Raw genomic sequence first — 19,441 nt, 5'->3', positions numbered from 1 at the left:
GGAATGGGAGACTCGAAGATGGGGAGAGGAATGGGAGACTGGGAGCTGGAGTGAGGAATGGGAGACTCGGAGCTGGAGAGAGGAATGGGAGACTCGGAGCTGGAGAGAGGAATGGGAGACTGGGAGCTGGGGAGAGGAATGGGAGACTGGGAGCTGGAGTGAGGAATGGGACACTCGGAGCTGGAGTGAGGAATGGGAGACTCGAAGATGGGGAGAGGAATGGGAGACTCGAAGATGGGGAGAGGAATGGGAGACTCGAAGATGGGGAGAGGAATGGGAGACTGGGAGCTGGAGTGAGGAATGGGAGACTCGGAGCTGGAGAGAGGAATGGGAGACTCGGAGCTGGAGAGAGGAATGGGAGACTCGGAGCTGGAGAGTGGAATGGGAGACTCGGAGCTGGAGTGAGGAATGGGAGACTGGGAGCTGGAGTGAGGAATGGGAGACTCGGAGCTGGAGTGAGGAATGGGAGACTCGGAGCTGGAGAGTGGAATGGGAGACTGGGAGCTGGAGTGAGGAATGGGAGACCCGGAGCTGGGGAGAGGAATGGGAGACTGGGAGCTGGAGTGAGGAATGGGAGACTCGGAGCTGGAGAGAGGAGTGGGAGACTGGGAGCTGGAGTGAGGAATGGGAGACTCGAAGATGGGGAGAGGAATGGGAGACTCGGATCTGGAGTGAGGAATGGGAGACTGGGAGCTGGAGTGAGGAATGGGAGACTGGGAGCTGGGGGAGGAGTGGGAGACTGGGAGCTGGAGTGAGGAATGGGAGACTGGGAGCTGGAGTGAGGAATGGGAGACTGGGAGCTGGAGGGAGGAATGGGAGACTGGGAGCTGGAGGGAGGAAAGGGAGACTGGGAGCTGGGGGAGGAATGGGGGACTGGGAGTTGGGGGGTGAAATGGGAGTCTGGGAGCTCGGGGGAAGAATGGGAGACTGGGAGCTGGAGTGAGGAATGGGAGACTGGGAGCTGGGGGGAGGAATGGGAGACTGGGAGCTGGGGGGAGGAATGGGAGACTGGGAGCTGGGGAGAGGAATGGGAGACTGGGAGCTGGGGAGAGGAATGGGAGACTGGGAGCTGGGCGGAGGAATGGGAGACTCGGAGCTGGGAGAGGAATGGGAGACTCGGAGCTGGGGGGAGGAATGGGAGACTGGGAGCTGGGGAGAGGAATGGGAGACTCGGAGCTGGAGTGAGGAATGGGAGACTAGGAGCTGGAGTGAGGAATGGGAGACTGGGAGCAGGGGAGAGGAATGGGAGACTGGGAGCTGGGGGGACGAATGGGAGACTGGGAGCTGGGGGGACGAATGGGAGACTGGGAGCTGGTGAGAGGAATGGGAGACTGGGAGCTAGGGAGAGGAATGGGAGACTGGGAGCTGGGGTGAGGAATGAGAGACTGGAAGCTGGGGTGAGGAATGGGAGCTGGGGAGAGGAATGGGAGACTGGGAGCTAGGGAGAGGAATGGGAGACTGGGAGCTGGGGAGAGGAATGGGAGTCTCGGAGCTGGGGAGAGGAATGGGAGACTGGGAGCTGGGGAGAGGAATGGGAGACTGGGAGCTGGGGAGAGGAATGGGAGACTGGGAGCTGGAGGGAGGAATGGGAGACTGGGAGCTGGGGGGAGGAATGGGGTACTGGGAGTTGGGGGGTGGAATGGGAGTCTGGGAGCTGGAGTGAGGAATGGGAGACTCGGAGCTGGGGAGAGGAATGGGAGACTGGGAGCTGGGGAGAGGAATGGGAGACTGGGAGCTGGGGAGAGGAATGGGAGACTGGGAGCTGGAGGGAGGAATGGGAGACTGGGAGCTGGGGGAGGAATGGGGGACTGGGAGTTGGGGGGTGAAATGGGAGTCTGGGAGCTCGGGGGAAGAATGGGTGACTGGGAGCTGGAGTGAGGAATGGGAGACTGGGAGCTGGAGAGAGGAATGGGAGACTGGGAGCTGGAGAGAGGAATGGGAGACTGGGAGCTGGGGAGAGGAATGGGAGACTGGGAGCTGGAGTGAGGAATGGGAGACTGGGAGCTGGAGTGAGGAATGGGGGACTTGAAGATGGGGAGAGGAATGGGAGACTCGGAGCTTCAGTGAGGAATGGGAGACTCGGAGTTTGAGTGAGGAATGGGAGACTGGGAGATGGAGTGAGGAATGGGAGACTCGGAGCTGGAGTGAGGAATGGGAGACTCGGAGCTGGAGTGAGGAATGGGAGACTCGGAGCTGGAGTGAGGAATGGGAGACTCGGAGCTGGAGTGAGGAATGGGAGACTCGGAGCTGGGGGGAGGAATGGGAGACTGGGAGCTGGAGAGAGGAATGGGAGACTGGGAGCTGGAGAGAGGAAGGGGGACTGGGAGCTGGAGTGAGGAATGGGAGACTCGGAGCTGGAGTGAGGAATGGGAGACTTGGAGCTGGAGTGAGGAATGGGAGACTCGAAGATGGGGAGAGGAATGGGAGACTCGAAGATGGGGAGAGGAATGGGAGACTCGGAGCTGGAGAGAGGAATGGGAGACTGGGAGCTGGAGTGAGGAATGGGAGACCCGGAGCTGGGGAGAGGAATGGGAGACTGGGAGCTGGAGTGAGGAATGGGAGACTCGGAGCTGGAGAGAGGAATGGGAGACTGGGAGCTGGAGTGAGGAATGGGGGACTGGGAGCTGGAGAGAGGAATGGGAGCTGGGGGAGGAATGGGGGACTGGGAGTTGGGGGGTGAAATGGGAGTCTGGGAGCTCGGGGGAAGAATGGGAGACTGCGAGCTGGAGTGAGGAATGGGAGACTGGAAGCTGGGGTGAGGAATGGGAGCTGGGGGAGGAATGGGAGACTGGGAGCTCGGGGGAGGAATGGGAGACTTGGAGCTGGGCGGAGGAATGGGAGACTCGAAGATGGGGAGAGGAATGGGAGACTCGGAGCTGGAGAGAGGAATGGGAGACTGGGAGCTGGAGTGAGGAATGGTAGACTCGAAGATGGGGAGAGGAATGGGAGACTCGGAGCTGGAGAGAGGAATGGGAGACTGGGAGCTGGAGTGAGGAATGGGAGACCCGGAGCTGGGGAGAGGAATGGGAGACTGGGAGCTGGAGTGAGGAATGGGAGACTCGGAGCTGGAGAGAGGAATGGGAGACTGCGAGCTGGAGTGAGGAATGGGGGACTGGGAGCTGGAGAGAGGAATGGGAGACTGGAAGCTGGGGTGAGGAATGGGAGCTGGGGGAGGAATGGGAGACTGGGAGCTCGGGGGAGGAATGGGAGACTTGGAGCTGGGCGGAGGAATGGGAGACTGGGAGCTGGGGGGAGGGATGGGAGACTGGGGGCTGGGGGGAGGAATGGGAGACTGGGAGCTGGGCGGAGGAATGGGAGACTGGGGGCTGTGGGGAGGAATGGGAGACTGGGAGCTGGGCGGAGGAATGGGAGACTGGGAGCTGGGGGGAGGGATGGGAGACTGGGGGCTGGGGGGAGGAATGGGAGACTGGGAGCTGGGCGGAGGAATGGGAGACTGGGGGCTGGGGGGAGGAATGGGAGACTGGGAGCTGGAGTGGGGAATGGGCGACTCGGAGCTGGAGTGAGGAATGGGAGACTGGGAGCTGGGACAGGAATGGGAGACTCGGAGCTGGAGTGCGGAATGGGAGACTAGGAGCTGGAGAGAGGAATGGGAGACTGGGAGCAGGGGAGAGGAATGGGAGACTGGGAGCTGGGGGGAGGAATGGGAGACTGGGAGCTGGGGGGAGGAATGGGAGACTGGGAGCTGGGGGGATGAATGGGAGACTGGGAGCTGGGGGGACGAATGGGAGACTGGGAGCTGGTGAGAGGAATGGGAGACTGGGAGCTAGGGAGAGGAATGGGAGACTGGGAGCTGGGGTGAGGAATGGGAGACTGGGAGCTGGGGTGAGGAATGAGAGACTGGAAGCTGGGGTGAGGAATGGGAGCTGGGGAGAGGAATGGGAGACTGGGAGCTAGGGAGAGGAATGGGAGACTGGGAGCTGGGGAGAGGAATGGGAGACTCGGAGCTGGGGAGAGGAATGGGAGACTGGGAGTTGGGGAGAGGAATGGGAGACTGGGAGCTGGAGGGAGGAATGGGAGACTGGGAGCTGGGGGGAGGAATGGGGGACTGGGAGTTGGGGGGTGGAATGGGAGTCTGGGAGCTGGAGTGAGGAATGGGAGACTCGGAGCTGGGGAGAGGAATGGGAGACTGGGAGCTGGGGAGAGGAATGGGAGACTGGGAGCTGGAGTGAGGAATGGGAGACTCGGAGCTGGGGAGAGGAATGGGAGACTGGGAGCTGGGGAGAGGAATGGGAGACTGGGAGCTGGGGAGAGGAATGGGAGACTGGGAGCTGGAGGGAGGAATGGGAGACTGGGAGCTGGGGGAGGAATGGGGGACTGGGAGTTGGGGGGTGAAATGGGAGTCTGGGAGTTCGGGGGAAGAATGGGAGACTGGGAGCTGGAGTGAGGAATGGGAGACTGGGAGCTGGGGTGAGGAATGGGAGACTGGGAGCTGGAGAGAGGAATGGGAGACTGGGAGCTGGAGAGAGGAATGGGAGACTGGGAGCTGGAGTGAGGAATGGGGGACTTGCAGATGGGGAGAGGAATGGGAGACTCGGAGCTGGAGTGAGGAATGGGAGACTCGGAGCTTGAGTGAGGAATGGGAGACTGGGAGATGGAGTGAGGAATGGGAGACCTGGAGCTGGGGAGAGGAATGGGAGACTGGGAGCTGGAGAGAGGAAGGGGGACTGGGAGCTGGAGTGAGGAATGGGAGACTCGGAGCTGGAGTGAGGAATGGGAGACTCGAAGATGGGGAGAGGAATGGGAGACTCGAAGATGGGGAGAGGAATGGGAGACTGGGAGCTGGAGTGAGGAATGGGAGACTCGGAGCTGGAGAGAGGAATGGGAGCCTCGGAGCTGGAGAGAGGAATGGGAGACTGGGAGCTGGAGTGAGGAATGGTAGACTCGAAGATGGGGAGAGGAATGGGAGACTCGAAGATGGGGAGAGGAATGGGAGACTGGGAGCTGGAGTGAGGAATGGGAGACTCGGAGCTGGAGAGAGGAATGGGAGACTCGGAGCTGGAGAGAGGAATGGGAGACTGGGAGCTGGAGAGAGGAATGGGAGACTGGGAGCTGGAGTGAGGAATGGGGGACTGGGAGCTGGAGAGAGGAATGGGAGACTGCGAGCTGGAGTGAGGAATGGGAGACTGGAAGCTGGGGTGAGGAATGGGAGCTGGGGGAGGAATGGGAGACTGGGAGCTCGGGGGAGGAATGGGAGACTTGGAGCTGGGCGGAGGAATGGGAGACTGGGAGCTAGGGGGAGGGATGGGAGACTGGGGGCTGGGGGGAGGAATGGGAGACTGGGAGCTGGGCGGAGGAATGGGAGACTGGGGGCTGGGGGGAGGAATGGGAGACTGGGAGCTGGAGTGGGGAATGGGCGACTCGGAGCTGGAGTGAGGAATGGGAGACTGGGAGCTGGGACAGGAATGGGAGACTCGGAGCTGGAGTGCGGAATGGGAGACTAGGAGCTGGAGAGAGGAATGGGAGACTGGGAGCAGGGGAGAGGAATGGGAGACTGGGAGCTGGGGGGAGGAATGGGAGACTGGGAGCTGGGGGAGGAATGGGAGACTGGGAGCTGGGGGGATGAATGGGAGACTGGGAGCTGGGGGGACGAATGGGAGACTGGGAGCTGGTGAGAGGAATGGGAGACTGGGAGCTAGGGAGAGGAATGGGAGACTGGGAGCTGGGGTGAGGAATGGGAGACTGGGAGCTGGGGTGAGGAATGAGAGACTGGAAGCTGGGGTGAGGAATGGGAGCTGGGGAGAGGAATGGGAGACTGGGAGCTAGGGAGAGGAATGGGAGACTGGGAGCTGGGGAGAGGAATGGGAGACTCGGAGCTGGGGAGAGGAATGGGAGACTGGGAGCTGGGGAGAGGAATGGGAGACTGGGAGCTGGAGGGAGGAATGGGAGACTGGGAGCTGGGGGGAGGAATGGGGGACTGGGAGTTGGGGGGTGGAATGGGAGTCTGGGAGCTGGAGTGAGGAATGGGAGACTCGGAGCTGGGGAGAGGAATGGGAGACTGGGAGCTGGGGAGAGGAATGGGAGACTGGGAGCTGGAGTGAGGAATGGGAGACTCGGAGCTGGGGAGAGGAATGGGAGACTGGGAGCTGGGGAGAGGAATGGGAGACTGGGAGCTGGGGAGAGGAATGGAAGACTGGGAGCTGGAGGGAGGAATGGGAGACTGGGAGCTGGGGGAGGAATGGGGGACTGGGAGTTGGGGGGTGAAATGGGAGTCTGGGAGCTCGGGGGAAGAATGGGAGACTGGGAGCTGGAGTGAGGAATGGGAGACTGGGAGCTGGGGTGAGGAATGGGAGACTGGGAGCTGGAGAGAGGAATGGGAGACTGGGAGCTGGAGAGAGGAATGGGAGACTGGGAGCTGGAGTGAGGAATGGGGGACTTGAAGATGGGGAGAGGAATGGGAGACTTGGAGCTGGGCGGAGGAATGGGAGACTGGGAGCTGGGGGGAGGGATGGGAGACTGGGGGCTGGGGGGAGGAATGGGAGACTGGGAGCTGGGCGGAGGAATGGGAGACTGGGGGCTGGGGGGAGGAATGGGAGACTGGGAGCTGGAGTGGGGAATGGGCGACTCGGAGCTGGAGTGAGGAATGGGAGACTGGGAGCTGGGACAGGAATGGGAGACTCGGAGCTGGAGTGCGGAATGGGAGACTAGGAGCTGGAGAGAGGAATGGGAGACTGGGAGCAGGGGAGAGGAATGGGAGACTGGGAGCTGGGGGGAGGAATGGGAGACTGGGAGCTGGGGGGAGGAATGGGAGACTGGGAGCTGGGGGGATGAATGGGAGACTGGGAGCTGGGGGGACGAATGGGAGACTGGGAGCTGGTGAGAGGAATGGGAGACTGGGAGCTAGGGAGAGGAATGGGAGACTGGGAGCTGGGGTGAGGAATGGGAGACTGGGAGCTGGGGTGAGGAATGAGAGACTGGAAGCTGGGGTGAGGAATGGGAGCTGGGGAGAGGAATGGGAGACTGGGAGCTAGGGAGAGGAATGGGAGACTGGGAGCTGGGGAGAGGAATGGGAGACTCGGAGCTGGGGAGAGGAATGGGAGACTGGGAGCTGGGGAGAGGAATGGGAGACTGGGAGCTGGAGGGAGGAATGGGAGACTGGGAGCTGGGGGGAGGAATGGGGGACTGGGAGTTGGGGGGTGGAATGGGAGTCTGGGAGCTGGAGTGAGGAATGGGAGACTCGGAGCTGGGGAGAGGAATGGGAGACTGGGAGCTGGGGAGAGGAATGGGAGACTGGGAGCTGGAGTGAGGAATGGGAGACTCGGAGCTGGGGAGAGGAATGGGAGACTGGGAGCTGGGGAGAGGAATGGGAGACTGGGAGCTGGGGAGAGGAATGGAAGACTGGGAGCTGGAGGGAGGAATGGGAGACTGGGAGCTGGGGGAGGAATGGGGGACTGGGAGTTGGGGGGTGAAATGGGAGTCTGGGAGCTCGGGGGAAGAATGGGAGACTGGGAGCTGGAGTGAGGAATGGGAGACTGGGAGCTGGGGTGAGGAATGGGAGACTGGGAGCTGGAGAGAGGAATGGGAGACTGGGAGCTGGAGAGAGGAATGGGAGACTGGGAGCTGGAGTGAGGAATGGGGGACTTGAAGATGGGGAGAGGAATGGGAGACTCGGAGCTGGAGTGAGGAATGGGAGACTCGGAGCTTGAGTGAGGAATGGGAGACTGGGAGATGGAGTGAGGAATGGGAGACCTGGAGCTGGGGAGAGGAATGGGAGACTGGGAGCTGGAGAGAGGAAGGGGGACTGGGAGCTGGAGTGAGGAATGGGAGACTCGGAGCTGGAGTGAGGAATGGGAGACTCGAAGATGGGGAGAGGAATGGGAGACTCGAAGATGGGGAGAGGAATGGGAGACTGGGAGCTGGAGTGAGGAATGGGAGACTCGGAGCTGGAGAGAGGAATGGGAGACTCGGAGCTGGAGAGAGGAATGGGAGACTGGGAGATGGGGAGAGGAATGGGAGACTGGGAGCTGGAGGGAGGAATGGGAGACTGGGAGCTGGGGGAGGAATGGGGGACTGGGAGTTGGGGGGTGAAATGGGAGTCTGGGAGCTGGGGGGATGAATGGGAGACTGGGAGCTGGGGGGAAGAATGGGTGACTGGGAGCTGGAGAGAGGAATGGGAGACTGGGAGCTGGAGAGAGGAATGGGAGACTGGGAGCTGGAGTGAGGAATGGGGGACTTGAAGATGGGGAGAGGAATGGGAGACTCGGAGCTGGAGTGAGGAATGGGAGACTCGGAGTTTGAGTGAGGAATGGGAGACTGGGAGCTGGGGGGAGGAATGGGAGACTGGGAGCTGGAGAGAGGAAGGGGGACTGGGAGCTGGAGTGAGGAATGGGAGACTCGGAGCTGGAGTGAGGAATGGGAGACTTGGAGCTGGAGTGAGGAATGGGAGACTTGGAGCTGGAGTGAGGAATGGGAGACTCGAAGATGGGGAGAGGAATGGGAGACTCGAAGATGGGGAGAGGAATGGGAGACTGGGAGCTGGAGTGAGGAATGGGAGACTCGGAGCTGGGGGGAGGAATGGGAGACTGGGAGCTGGAGAGAGGAAGGGGGACTGGGAGCTGGAGTGAGGAATGGGAGACTCGGAGCTGGAGTGAGGAATGGGAGACTTGGAGCTGGAGTGAGGAATGGGAGACTCGAAGATGGGGAGAGGAATGGGAGACTCGAAGATGGGGAGAGGAATGGGAGACTGGGAGCTGGAGTGAGGAATGGGAGACTCGGAGCTGGAGAGAGGAATGGGAGACTCGGAGCTGGAGAGAGGAATGGGAGACTCGGAGCTGGAGAGAGGAATGGGAGACTCGGAGCTGGAGAGAGGAATGGGAGACTGGGAGCTGGAGTGAGGAATGGTAGACTCGAAGATGGGGAGAGGAATGGGAGACTGGGAGCTGGAGTGAGGAATGGGAGACTGGGAGCTGGAGAGAGGAATGGGAGACTGGGAGCTGGAGTGAGGAATGGGGGACTGGGAGCTGGAGAGAGGAATGGGAGACTGGGAGCTGGAGTGAGGAATGGGAGACTGCGAGCTGGAGTGAGTAATGGGAGACTGGAAGCTGGGGTGAGGAATGGGAGCTGGGGGAGGAATGGGAGACTGGGAGCTGGGCGGAGGAATGGGAGACTGGGAGCTGGGGGGAGGGATGGGAGACTGGGGGCTGGGGGGAGGAATGGGAGACTGGGAGCTGGGCGGAGGAATGGGAGACTGGGGGCTGGGGGGAGGAATGGGAGACTGGGAGCTGGAGTGGGGAATGGGCGACTCGGAGCTGGAGTGCGGAATGGGAGACTAGGAGCCGGAGAGAGGAATGGGAGACTGGGAGCAGGGGAGAGGAATGGGAGACTGGGAGCTGGGGGGAGGAATGGGAGACTGGGAGCTGGGGGGAGGAATGGGAGACTCGGAGCTGGAGTGCGGAATGGGAGACTAGGAGCCGGAGAGAGGAATGGGAGACTGGGAGCAGGGGAGAGGAATGGGAGACTGGGAGCTGGGGGGAGGAATGGGAGACTGGGAGCTGGGGGGAGGAATGGGAGACTCGGAGCTGGAGAGAGGAGTGGGAGACTGGGAGCTTGAGTGAGGAATGGGAGACTGGGAGCTGGAGTGAGGAATGGGAGACTCGAAGATGGGGAGAGGAATGGGAGACTCAGAGCTGGAGTGAGGAATGGGAGACTGGGAGCTGGAGTGAGGAATGGGAGACTCGAAGATGGGGAGAGGAATGGGAGACCTGGAGCTGGAGTGAGGAATGGGAGACTCGGAGCTGGAGTGAGGAATGGGAGACTGGGAGCTGGAGAGAGGAATGGGAGACTGGGAGCTGGAGTGAGGAATGGGAGACTGCGAGCTGGGGGGAGTAATGGGAGACTGGGAGCTGGGGGGAGGAATGGGAGACTGGGAGCTGGGGAGAGGAATGGGAGACTCGGAGCTGGGGAGAGGAATGGGAGACTCGGAGCTGGGAGAGGAATGGGAGACTCGGAGCTGGGGGGAGGAATGGGAGACTGGGAGCTGGGGAGAGGAATGGGAGACTCGGAGCTGGAGTGAGGAATGGGAGACTAGGAGCTGGAGTGAGGAATGGGAGACTGGGAGCAGGGGAGAGGAATGGGAGACTGGGAGCTGGGGGGACGAATGGCAGACTGGGAGCTGGGGGGACGAATGGGAGACTGGGAGCTGGGGAGAGGAATGGGAGACTGGGAGTTGGGGGGTGAAATGGGAGACTGCGAGCTGGAGTGAGGAATGGGAGACTGGGAGCTGGGGGAGGAATGGGGGACTGGGAGTTGGGGGGTGAAATGGGAGTCTGGGAGCTCGGGGGAAGAATGGGAGACTGGGAGCTGGAGTGAGGAATGGGAGACTGGGAGCTGGGGGGAGTAATGGGAGACTGGGAGCTGGGGGGAGGAATGGGAGACTGGGAGCTGGGGAGAGGAATGGGAGACTCGGAGCTGGGGAGAGGAATGGGAGACTCGGAGCTGGGAGAGGAATGGGAGACTCGGAGCTGGGGGGAGGAATGGGAGACTGGGAGCTGGGGAGAGGAATGGGAGACTCGGAGCTGGAGTGAGGAATGGGAGACTAGGAGCTGGAGTGAGGAATGGGAGACTGGGAGCAGGGGAGAGGAATGGGAGACTGGGAGCTGGGGGGACGAATGGGAGACTGGGAGCTGGGGGGACGAATGGGAGACTGGGAGCTGGTGAGAGGAATGGGAGACTGGGAGCTAGGGAGAGGAATGGGAGACTGGGAGCTGGGGTGAGGAATGAGAGACTGGAAGCTGGGGTGAGGAATGGGAGCTGGGGAGAGGAATGGGAGACTGGGAGCTAGGGAGAGGAATGGGAGACTGGGAGCTGGGGAGAGGAATGGGAGTCTCGGAGCTGGGGAGAGGAATGGGAGACTGGGAGCTGGGGAGAGGAATGGGAGACTGGGAGCTGGGGAGAGGAATGGGAGACTGGGAGCTGGAGGGAGGAATGGGAGACTGGGAGCTGGGGGGAGGAATGGGGGACTGGGAGTTGGGGGGTGGAATGGGAGTCTGGGAGCTGGAGTGAGGAATGGGAGACTCGGAGCTGGGGAGAGGAATGGGAGACTGGGAGCTGGGGAGAGGAATGGGAGACTGGGAGCTGGGGAGAGGAATGGGAGACTGGGAGCTGGAGGGAGGAATGGGAGACTGGGAGCTGGGGGAGGAATGGGGGACTGGGAGTTGGGGGGTGAAATGGGAGTCTGGGAGCTCGGGGGAAGAATGGGTGACTGGGAGCTGGAGTGAGGAATGGGAGACTGGGAGCTGGGGGGAGGAATGGGAGACTGGGAGCTGGAGAGAGGAATGGGAGACTGGGAGTTGGAGAGAGGAATGGGAGACTGGGAGCTGGAGTGAGGAATGGGAGACTCGGAGCTGGAGTGAGGAATGGGAGACTCGGAGTTTGAGTGAGGAATGGGAGACTTGGAGCTGGAGTGAGGAATGGGAGACTGGGAGATGGAGTGAGGAATGGGAGACTCGAAGATGGGGAGAGGAATGGGAGACTGGGAGCTGGAGTGAGGAATGGGAGACTCGGAGCTGGAGTGAGGAATGGGAGACTTGGAGCTGGAGTGAGGAATGGGAGACTCGAAGATGGGGAGAGGAATGGGAGACTCGAAGATGGGGAGAGGAATGGGAGACTGGGAGCTGGAGTGAGGAATGGGAGACTCGGAGCTGGAGAGAGGAATGGGAGACTCGGAGCTGGAGAGAGGAATGGGAGACTCGGAGCTGGAGAGAGGAATGGGAGACTGGGAGCTGGAGTGAGGAATGGTAGACTCGAAGATGGGGAGAGGAATGGGAGACTCGGAGCTGGAGAGAGGAATGGGAGACTGGGAGCTGGAGTGAGGAATGGGAGACTCGGAGCTGGGGAGAGGAATGGGAGACTGGGAGCTGGAGTGAGGAATGGGAGACTCGGAGCTGGAGAGAGGAATGGGAGACTGCGAGCTGGAGTGAGGAATGGGGGACTGGGAGCTTGAGAGAGGAATGGGAGACTGCGAGCTGGAGTGAGGAATGGGAGACTGGAAGCTGGGGTGAGGAATGGGAGCTGGGGGAGGAATGGGAGACTGGGAGCTCGGGGGAGGAATGGGAGACTTGGAGCTGGGCGGAGGAATGGGAGACTGGGAGCTGGGGGGAGGGATGGGAGACTGGGGGCTGGGGGGAGGAATGGGAGACTGGGAGCTGGGCGGAGGAATGGGAGACTGGGGGCTGGGGGGAGGAATGGGAGACTGGGAGCTGGAGTGGGGAATGGGCGACTCGGAGCTGGAGTGAGGAATGGGAGACTGGGAGCTGGGACAGGAATGGGAGACTCGGAGCTGGAGTGCGGAATGGGAGACTAGGAGCTGGAGAGAGGAATGGGAGACTGGGAGCAGGGGAGAGTAATGGGAGACTGGGAGCTGGGGGGAGGAATGGGAGACTGGGAGCTGGGGGGAGGAATGGGAGACTGGGAGCTGGGGGGATGAATGGGAGACTGGGAGCTGGGGGGACGAATGGGAGACTGGGAGCTGGTGAGAGGAATGGGAGACTGGGAGCTAGGGAGAGGAATGGGAGACTGGGAGCTGGGGTGAGGAATGGGAGACTGGGAGCTGGGGTGAGGAATGAGAGACTGGAAGCTGGGGTGAGGAATGGGAGCTGGGGAGAGGAATGGGAGACTGGGAGCTAGGGAGAGGAATGGGAGACTGGGAGCTGGGGAGAGGAATGGGAGACTCGGAGCTGGGGAGAGGAATGGGAGACTGGGAGCTGGGGAGAGGAATGGGAGACTGGGAGCTGGAGGGAGGAATGGGAGACTGGGAGCTGGGGGGAGGAATGGGGGACTGGGAGTTGGGGGGTGGAATGGGAGTCTGGGAGCTGGAGTGAGGAATGGGAGACTCGGAGCTGGGGAGAGGAATGGGAGACTGGGAGCTGGGGAGAGGAATGGGAGACTGGGAGCTGGAGTGAGGAATGGGAGACTCGGAGCTGGGGAGAGGAATGGGAGACTGGGAGCTGGGGAGAGGAATGGGAGACTGGGAGCTGGGGAGAGGAATGGGAGACTGGGAGCTGGAAGGAGGAATGGGAGACTGGGAGCTGGGGGAGGAATGGGGGACTGGGAGTTGGGGGGTGAAATGGGAGTCTAGGAGCTCGGGGGAAGAATGGGAGACTGGGAGCTGGAGTGAGGAATGGGAGACTGGGAGCTGGGGTGAGGAATGGGAGACTGGGAGCTGGAGAGAGGAATGGGAGACTGGGAGCTGGAGAGAGGAATGGGAGACTGGGAGCTGGAGTGAGGAATGGGGGACTTGAAGATGGGGAGAGGAATGGGAGACTCGGAGCTGGAGTGAGGAATGGGAGACTCGGAGCTTGAGTGAGGAATGGGAGACTGGGAGATGGAGTGAGGAATGGGAGACCTGGAGCTGGGGAGAGGAATGGGAGACTGGGAGCTGGAGAGAGGAAGGGGGACTGGGAACTGGAGTGAGGAATGGGAGACTCGGAGCTGGAGTGAGGAATGGGAGACTCGAAGATGGGGAGAGGAATGGGAGACTCGAAGATGGGGAGAGGAATGGGAGACTGGGAGCTGGAGTGAGGAATGGGAGACTCGGAGCTGGAGAGAGGAATGGGAGCCTCGGAGCTGGAGAGAGGAATGGGAGACTGGGAGCTGGAGTGAGGAATGGTAGACTCGAAGATGGGGAGAGGAATGGGAGACTCGAAGATGGGGAGAGGAATGGGAGACTGGGAGCTGGAGTGAGGAATGGGAGACTCGGAGCTGGAGAGAGGAATGGGAGACTCGGAGCTGGAGAGAGGAATGGGAGACTGGGAGCTGGAGAGAGGAATGGGAGACTGGGAGCTGGAGTGAGGAATGGGGGACTGGGAGCTGGAGAGAGGAATGGGAGACTGCGAGCTGGAGTGAGGAATGGGAGACTGGAAGCTGGGGTGAGGAATGGGAGCTGGGGGAGGAATGGGAGACTGGGAGCTCGGGGGAGGAATGGGAGACTTGGAGCTGGGCGGAGGAATGGGAGACTGGGAGCTGGGGGGAGGGATGGGAGACTGGGGGCTGGGGGGAGGAATGGGAGACTGGGAGCTGGGCGGAGGAATGGGAGACTGGGGGCTGGGGGGAGGAATGGGAGACTGGGAGCTGGAGTGGGGAATGGGCGACTCGGAGCTGGAGTGAGGAATGGGAGACTGGGAGCTGGGACAGGAATGGGAGACTCGGAGCTGGAGTGCGGAATGGGAGACTAGGAGCTGGAGAGAGGAATGGGAGACTGGGAGCAGGGGAGAGGAATGGGAGACTGGGAGCTGGGGGGAGGAATGGGAGACTGGGAGCTGGGGGGAGGAATGGGAGACTGGGAGCTGGGGGGATGAATGGGAGACTGGGAGCTGGGGGGACGAATGGGAGACTGGGAGCTGGTGAGAGGAATGGGAGACTGGGAGCTAGGGAGAGGAATGGGAGACTGGGAGCTGGGGTGAGGAATGGGAGACTGGGAGCTGGGGTGAGGAATGAGAGACTGGAAGCTGGGGTGAGGAATGGGAGCTGGGGAGAGGAATGGGAGACTGGGAGCGAGGGAGAGGAATGGGAGACTGGGAGCTGGGGAGAGGAATGGGAGACTCGGAGCTGGGGAGAGGAATGGGAGACTGGGAGCTGGGGAGAGGAATGGGAGACTGGGAGCTGGAGGGAGGAATGGGAGACTGGGAGCTGGGGGGAGGAATGGGGGACTGGGAGTTGGGGGGTGGAATGGGAGTCTGGGAGCTGGAGTGAGGAATGGGAGACTCGGAGCTGGGGAGAGGAATGGGAGACTGGGAGCTGGGGAGAGGAATGGGAGACTGGGAGCTGGAGTGAGGAATGGGAGACTCGGAGCTGGGGAGAGGAATGGGAGACTGGGAGCTGGGGAGAGGAATGGGAGACTGGGAGCTGGAGTGAGGAATGGGGGACTGGGAGCTGGAGAGAGGAATGGGAGACTGCGAGCTGGAGTGAGGAATGGGAGACTGGAAGCTGGGGTGAGGAATGGGAGCTGGGGGAGGAATGGGAGACTGGGAGCTCGGGGGAGGAATGGGAGACTTGGAGCTGGGCGGAGGAATGGGAGACTGGGAGCTGGGGGGAGGGATGGGAGACTGGGGGCTGGGGGGAGGAATGGGAGACTGGGAGCTGGGCGGAGGAATGGGAGACTGGGGGCTGGGGGGAGGAATGGGAGACTGGGAGCTGGAGTGGGGAATGGGCGACTCGGAGCTGGAGTGAGGAATGGGAGACTGGGAGCTGGGACAGGAATGGGAGACTCGGAGCTGGAGTGCGGAATGGGAGACTAGGAGCTGGAGAGAGGAATGGGAGACTGGGAGCAGGGGAGAGGAATGGGAGACTGGGAGCTGGGGGGAGGAATGGGAGACTGGGAGCTGGGGGGAGGAATGGGAGACTGGGAGCTGGGGGGATGAATGGGAGACTGGGAGCTGGGGGGACGAATGGGAGACTGGGAGCTGGTGAGAGGAATGGGAGACTGGGAGCTAGGGAGAGGAATGGGAGACTGGGAGCTGGGGTGAGGAATGGGAGACTGGGAGCTGGGGTGAGGAATGAGAGACTGGAAGCTGGGGTGAGGAATGGGAGCTGGGGAGAGGAATGGGAGACTGGGAGCTAGGGAGAGGAATGGGAGACTGGGAGCTGGGGAGAGGAATGGGAGACTCGGAGCTGGGGAGAGGAATGGGAGACTGGGAGCTGGGGAGAGGAATGGGAGACTGGGAGCTGGAGGGAGGAATGGGAGACTGGGAGCTGGGGGGAGGAATGGGGGACTGGGAGTTGGGGGGTGGAATGGGAGTCTGGGAGCTGGAGTGAGGAATGGGAGACTCGGAGCTGGGGAGAGGAATGGGAGACTGGGAGCTGGGGAGAGGAATGGGAGACTGGGAGCTGGAGTGAGGAATGGGAGACTCGGAGCTGGGGAGAGGAATGGGAGACTGGGAGCTGGGGAGAGGAATGGGAGACTGGGAGCTGGGGAGAGGAATGGAAGACTGGGAGCTGGAGGGAGGAATGGGAGACTGGGAGCTGGGGGAGGAATGGGGGATTGGGAGTTGGGGGGTGAAATGGGAGTCTGGGAGCTCGGGGGAAGAATGGGAGACTGGGAGCTGGAGTGAGGAATGGGAGACTGGGAGCTGGGGTGAGGAATGGGAGACTGGGAGCTGGAGAGAGGAATGGGAGACTGGGAGCTGGAGAGAGGAATGGGAGACTGGGAGCTGGAGTGAGGAATGGGGGACTTGAAGATGGGGAGAGGAATGGGAGACTCGGAGCTGGAGTGAGGAATGGGAGACTCGGAGCTTGAGTGAGGAATGGGAGACTGGGAGATGGAGTGAGGAATGGGAGACCTGGAGCTGGGGAGAGGAATGGGAGACTGGGAGCTGGAGAGAGGAAGGGGGACTGGGAGCTGGAGTGAGGAATGGGAGACTCGGAGCTGGAGTGAGGAATGGGAGACTCGAAGATGGGGAGAGGAATGGGAGACTCGAAGATGGGGAGAGGAATGGGAGACTGGGAGCTGGAGTGAGGAATGGGAGACTCGGAGCTGGAGAGAGGAATGGGAGACTCGGAGCTGGAGAGAGGAATGGGAGACTGGGAGCTGGGGAGAGGAATGGGAGACTGGGAGCTGGAGGGAGGAATGGGAGACTGGGAGCTGGGGGAGGAATGGGGGACTGGGAGTTGGGGGGTGAAATGGGAGTCTGGGAGCTCGGGGGAAGAATGGGTGACTGGGAGCTGGAGTGAGGAATGGGAGACTGGGAGCTGGAGTGAGGAATGGGAGACTGGGAGCTGGAGTGAGGAATGGGAGACTGGGAGCTGGAGTGAGGAATGGGAGACTGGGAGCTGGAGAGAGGAATGGGAGACTGGGAGCTGGAGTGAGGAATGGGAGACTCGGAGCTGGAGTGAGGAATGGGAGACTCGGAGTTTGAGTGAGGAATGGGAGACTGGGAGATGGAGTGAGGAATGGGAGACTCGGAGCTGGGGGGAGGAATGGGAGACTGGGAGCTGGAGAGAGGAAGGGGGACTGGGAGCTGGAGTGAGGAATGGGAGACTCGGAGCTGGAGTGAGGAATGGGAGACTTGGAGCTGGAGTGAGGAATGGGAGACTCGAAGATGGGGAGAGGAATGGGAGACTCGAAGATGGGGAGAGGAATGGGAGACTGGGAGCTGGAGTGAGGAATGGGAGACTCGGAGCTGGAGAGAGGAATGGGAGACTCGGAGCTGGAGAGAGGAATGGGAGACTCGGAGCTGGAGAGAGGAATGGGAGACTGGGAGCTGGAGTGAGGAATGGTAGACTCGAAGATGGGGAGAGGAATGGGAGACTCGGAGCTGGAGAGAGGAATGGGAGACTGGGAGCTGGAGTGAGGAATGGGAGACCCGGAGCTGGGGAGAGGAATGGGAGACTGGGAGCTGGAGTGAGGAATGGGAGACTCGGAGCTGGGGAGAGGAATGGGAGACTGGGAGCTGGGGAGAGGAATGGGAGACTGGGAGCTGGAGTGAGGAATGGGAGACTCGGAGCTGGGGAGAGGAATGGGAGACTGGGAGCTGGGGAGAGGAATGGGAGACTGGGAGCTGGGGAGAGGAATGGGAGACTGGGAGCTGGAGGGAGGAATGGGAGACTGGGAGCTGGGGGAGGAATGGGGGACTGGGAGTTGGGGGGTGAAATGGGAGTCTGGGAGCTCGGGGGAAGAATGGGAGACTGGGAGCTGGAGTGAGGAATGGGAGACTGGGAGCTGGGGTGAGGAATGGGAGACTGGGAGCTGGAGAGAGGAATGGGAGACTGGGAGCTGGAGAGAGGAATGGGAGACTGGGAGCTGGAGTGAGGAATGGGGGACTTGAAGATGGGGAGAGGAATGGGAGACTCGGAGCTGGAGTGAGGAATGGGAGACTCGGAGCTTGAGTGAGGAATGGGAGACTGGGAGATGGAGTGAGGAATGGGAGACCTGGAGCTGGGGAGAGGAATGGGAGACTGGGAGCTGGAGAGAGGAAGGGGGACTGGGAGCTGGAGTGAGGAATGGGAGACTCGGAGCTGGAGTGAGGAATGGGAGACTCGAAGATGGGGAGAGGAATGGGAGACTCGAAGATGGGGAGAGGAATGGGAGACTGGGAGCTGGAGAGAGGAAGGGGGACTGGGAGCTGGAGTGAGGAATGGGAGACTCGGAGCTGGAGTGAGGAATGGGAGACTCGAAGATGGGGAGAGGAATGGGAGACTCGAAGATGGGGAGAGGAATGGGAGACTGGGAGCTGGAGTGAGGAATGGGAGACTCGGAGCTGGAGAGAGGAATGGGAGACTCGGAGCTGGAGAGAGGAATGGGAGACTGGGAGCTGGAGGGAGGAATGGGAGACTGGGAGCTGGGGGAGGAATGGGGGACTGGGAGTTGGGGGGTGAAATGGGAGTCTGGGAGCTCGGGGGAAGAATGGGTGACTGGGAGCTGGAGTGAGGAATGGGAGACTGGGAGCTGGAGTGAGGAATGGGAGACTGGGAGCTGGAGTGAGGAATGGGAGACTGGGAGCTGGAGTGAGGAATGGGAGACTGGGAGCTGGAGAGAGGAATGGGAGACTGGGAGCTGGAGTGAGGAATGGGAGACTCGGAGCTGGAGTGAGGAATGGGAGACTCGGAGTTTGAGTGAGGAATGGGAGACTGGGAGATGGAGTGAGGAATGGGAGACTCGGAGCTGGGGGGAGGAATGGGAGACTGGGAGCTGGAGAGAGGAAGGGGGACTGGGAGCTGGAGTGAGGAATGGGAGACTCGGAGCTGGAGTGAGGAATGGGAGACTTGGAGCTGGAGTGAGGAATGGGAGACTCGAAGATGGGGAGAGGAATGGGAGACTCGAAGATGGGGAGAGGAATGGGAGACTGGGAGCTGGAGTGAGGAATGGGAGACTCGGAGCTGGAGAGAGGAATGGGAGACTCGGAGCTGGAGAGAGGAATGGGAGACTCGGAGCTGGAGAGAGGAATGGGAGACTGGGAGCTGGAGTGAGGAATGGTAGACTCGAAGATGGGGAGAGGAATGGGAGACTCGGAGCTGGAGAGAGGAATGGGAGACTGGGAGCTGGAGTGAGGAATGGGAGACCCGGAGCTGGGGAGAGGAATGGGAGACTGGGAGCTGGAGTGAGGAATGGGAGACTCGGAGCTGGGGAGAGGAATGGGAGACTGGGAGCTGGGGAGAGGAATGGGAGACTGGGAGCTGGAGTGAGGAATGGGAGACTCGGAGCTGGGGAGAGGAATGGGAGACTGGGAGCTGGGGAGAGGAATGGGAGACTGGGAGCTGGGGAGAGGAATGGGAGACTGGGAGCTGGAGGGAGGAATGGGAGACTGGGAGCTGGGGGAGGAATGGGGGACTGGGAGTTGGGGGGTGAAATGGGAGTCTGGGAGCTCGGGGGAAGAATGGGAGACTGGGAGCTGGAGTGAGGAATGGGAGACTGGGAGCTGGGGTGAGGAATGGGAGACTGGGAGCTGGAGAGAGGAATGGGAGACTGGGAGCTGGAGAGAGGAATGGGAGA

The sequence above is a fragment of the Scyliorhinus torazame genome, chromosome 1 (assembly GCF_047496885.1).
Source record: "Scyliorhinus torazame isolate Kashiwa2021f chromosome 1, sScyTor2.1, whole genome shotgun sequence".
NCBI lineage: Eukaryota > Metazoa > Chordata > Chondrichthyes > Carcharhiniformes > Scyliorhinidae > Scyliorhinus > Scyliorhinus torazame.
The sequence above is the reverse complement of the archived record's forward strand: the minus strand, read 5'-3'. Positions refer to the sequence as shown.